Source organism: Nannospalax galili, unplaced genomic scaffold (genome assembly GCF_000622305.1).
Source record: "Nannospalax galili isolate Female #2095 unplaced genomic scaffold, S.galili_v1.0 scaffold885, whole genome shotgun sequence".
NCBI lineage: Eukaryota > Metazoa > Chordata > Mammalia > Rodentia > Spalacidae > Nannospalax > Nannospalax galili.
Window position 1 is genome coordinate 347,103 of NW_008354025.1, and position 4,090 is coordinate 351,192.

The following is a 4,090-nucleotide window of genomic DNA, read 5'->3' on the forward strand; positions in this document are numbered from 1 at the left end:
TCAAATAAAAATTTAAATCTTTAAAGAGAGAGATCGAGGAAGACACCAGAAGATGGAAGGACCTCCCATACTCATGGACTGGAAGAATTAATATTGTGAAAATGACCATCCTACCAAAAGCAATATATAGATTCAATGCAATCCTAATCAAATTCCCCATGACATGCTTCACAAAATTAGGAAAAAAAATTCCTTAAATTTTTATGGAAGCACAAAAGACTCCAGACAGCCAAAGCAACCCTGAGCACAAAGAACAATGCTGGGGGTATTACTATACCAGATCTCAAAGTATACTACAGAGCTATAGTCATAAAAACAGCGTGGTACTGGCACAAAAATGCACACATAGATCAGTGGAACATCATTGAAAACTCAAACCTGAATACACCCAATTTCATCCACTGCCGGGGGTCCTCTCCCACACACAGCACAATGGGGGCCGAGGAGGGGGAGTGCACTGCCGTCCTAACCCTCTGTTCCTGAGGCACCACCAAGGAGGCAGGGAGTCTTGTCTAGCAGAAGCTCATTTGTTGTTAAGGCTGAACAATATTTAAAGGCAAAAACCACAAGCATAGCATAGGCGGGGAGGCCGGCATCCAATCAGCTCAGTGGCCACGTATTAGTACGCAGGCCCTTCTCATAGCATAACTCAGTGTTCACGAGGTGATCATGCGTCCTTCACTGGCTGAGCTACAATCAGTATTACTTCTCTTTATTGTGGTGTGCCAAGCTGGCTAGCTGGCTCTGCCTTCACCTAAGTTGCTCAGCGCCCTCTTATTACTGTACCTCCACATATCCCCCTTTTTGTTTTGTTTTAAGCCCGGATTGACTTTATTTCACGGGTTACCCACCTCATAGGTGGCTTCCTGAGGAGAGATGGCTATCTCCTTCCTCTAATCTTATGAATTTTTGCCTGTCTTAGGTTGTGTCACCTCTGATCAAGCCTTGCCCGTCATTGGATCATGCACCTGGTCATGTGCATATCCTGTCTTAGGAGTACTTGTCATGGGACATCTTACCCATCTTTGGCTAAAAATGCATCATGATTAAGGGCAGCCATGTGGGTAATGCCAGTCCGTGATAGTCTTAGTCTCTGCCTAACTCGGTTAGACAAGCATGGGCAACCGGTAGGGGTCCTGGGAAAGTCTATAATCATGAAGAGGGGGGCCGTGGCAGTTTCAAGGGTCCTCTGTCGCCAAATTATCTGGTAAAGACACTTAAAAATAAGCATATACCCTATCAAGAGAAACAAAGCAAGTCATGGCATAGGACAAGTTGAAATACTTTTGAGACCATGTTTCTTTTAGCCAATTAGCCAGTTGTCAGAGGCTGCAATGAAGTCAAGGAACTGGGTCCTTCACTTCAGATGGATACAAATAAAGAGAGGAATTTTGTCTCATGAACTATTGTCCATGGACCGTCATGCCTGGTAGTCAGTCGGATCCTGGCCTACCCACTTAAGGTTTTTCGCAGGCACCCATATGGGGTTTGAATCTCCTATAGGGTAGACACACCCAAAGCCTCGACCCATGGTTAGCAATGGATCTGGACTTTTCATTGCCCGGTGATGGGATCCTTTCACCTTACCCGTACCTCAGGTCTCTGCTCCTGTTGTCCCCAATGCTTCTGAAACCGGGGTTGCAACTGATTTTTTTTGAAAATTAAGAACATTAATAGTGAATAAGGCTATACCCAACTATTGGTTGGGCTTATTCCCCCTTTTTGTTTTTGTAATTGAATTTTTAGGTTTTGATGGTTGTGTTTTATAATGGCTTGACCTTGGGGATTGTAAGGAATTTCTGCATTGTGATGAATTTCCCAAAGTGAGAAGAAATTTTGTAAATTTTTACTCACAAAACATGGTCCATTATTATTATTAATTTTTTTTGGGCAATCCCAATGTAGCAAAGCACTGGAGAAAGTGAGACTGAGCATGTTTAGACTTTTATCCTGTATGAGCAGTAGCCCAACAGGCATGTGAGAATGTGTCAATGGATATAAAAATATACTTAACTTTCCAAAAGGAGCATAGTGTATGACATCCGTTTGTCATAAGGAATTGGGCTTGAGTCCCTTGGGGTTTCCCCTGGCTGTTGCAGAGGCAGGACCTGTACACAATAAGTCATCTTTTCTGCCTGTGAGTTGCCTTGGGATAAAAGCCCAGGCAATCCTTGGTGCCCCTTAAAATGCTGTAAGAAAATAGGGGCTTTTTTTTTTTTTCTTTAAGGAGTGTACGAGTCTGAATACTGTCAGAAGACAATGGCCATGAGTTTTTTGAATTGAGTTACTTTTTGTTTTTTTACATCTGTCTCTGGGTATAATATCAGTGCAGCTCCAAATGTGTCCCTGTTAGTGAAAACATTATAGGCTTTCACTAACGGCTCCCTCGGCCTGGGATTTCATGAGTGTTGCTGCCTGCAGGGCTGTAGCACTGGGGGCTGGGGGCAGGGTGGTTCCCTGGCCACCCACCGAACTGAAGGGGCAGGGCCCCTCCCCGAGCCATCTTCCCCCCGGGCCTTATCAGCTGTCCTGGAGCTGGTTTCAGCTCACAGTCAAAGGTCTTTGTTGTTGGTTTTTTTTTTCACAAATGTGCCTGGCAGCCACCGTGCCACTGGTCCCCGGCTTTTCTGCAGGCCCCTGACTTCTGCCCATCGCTGTCGCGTGAGCCCCTGACTCGCGAATGCGTTAGACTCCTTGGTCCATGTTACACTCCTTGGTCCGTGTTTCAAGATGGGTCGGGTGGGTGGCCAATATCGCCGCCGACCCCGTATGCTCCGCTCTGCCCCGCCTGCGTGCGAGCTCCCCTTTCCTTTTGCAAGTTGAGGGGAGGGAGGCATCTCTGGGAGGAAAGTGCCCTTAAGGGCAGTCATTGTGGGATAGAACTCTAGTGGGGGTTCCACCCTGAAGTGTCTCTCCCGCTCTCTTGCCAGCTTTTTAACCCTTTCCCAAGTATTCCAGAATACAGTAGCTGTGGGGGCCCATGGGGCCAAGAGAGTCACAGTCTCCCAGACCTTGTTGGCTACAGAGTCTGAAATGTCTAGCCCTCGGCTCTTAAGCATATAATGCAATGCCTTCAGGGCCGACTCATGCTTCTTAGAAGTTGCATTACCCATACTAAGGGTCTCACTCGCCCCAAAAGACCGATTGGCCTCAGCCGGTATCTCTTTTGTTTTCCTCACAGGGGGCACCAGTTGCGGGGGTCCTTCCCCTCATACAGCACAATGGGGGCCAAGGAGCAGAGTGTGCTGCCATCTTAACCCTCTCTTCCTGAGGCACCACCAAGGAGGCAGGGAGTCTTGTCTAGCAGAAGCTCATTTATTATTAAGGCTGAACAATATTTAAAGGCAAAAACCACAAGCATAGCATAGGTGAGGAGGCCGGCATCCAATCAGCTCAGAGGTCATGTATTAGCACGCAGGCCCTTCTCATAGCATAACTCAGTGTTCACGAGGTGATCATGCGTCCTTCACTGGCTGAGCTACAATCAGTATTACTTCTCCTTGTTGTGTGCCAAGCTGGCTAGCTGTCTCCGCCTTCACCTAAGCTGCTCAGCACCTTCTTCTTACCATACCTCCACAATCCGCCTGATATTTGACAAAGTGCCAAGAACACACAATTGTGGAAAGACAGAATCTTCAACAGATGGTGCTTGCAAAACTGGATCTCCATGTGTAGAGGAATGAAACTAGATCCTTATCTTTCACCTTGCACAAAAGTCAACTCCAAATGGAACTAAGACCTCAATGTGAAACTGGAAACCCTGAAACTATTAGAAGAAAATATTGGCAGTAACTTACAAGATACAGGTGTAGGAAAGGATTTTCTAAATCAGACAGAAGTTGCTCAGGAATTAAGGTCAGCAATCAACAAACAAGCAGACCTCATTAAACTAAAAAGCTTCTGTACAGTAAAAGAAACACTCAAAACAGTGAAGAGAAGACCCACAGAATGGGAAAATATCTTCACCAGTGACACATCTGACAGAGGTTTAACATACAGGATACATAAAGAACTCAAAAAACAAAGAATTGGGAAACCAAATGACCCAATTAAAAGATGGGCTAAAGATCTAAACAGAGTTCTCAAAGGA

The 4,090-nt window shown here is 45.7% G+C and overlaps 1 protein-coding gene across 2 annotated transcripts in view; it reads left to right on the forward strand.

Moving 5' to 3' along the window:
* Uhrf1bp1l (UHRF1 binding protein 1 like) overlaps window positions 1-4,090 on the forward strand; it is a 122,884-nt gene that overhangs the window by 74,680 nt on the left and 44,114 nt on the right. The window lies entirely within an intron of this gene.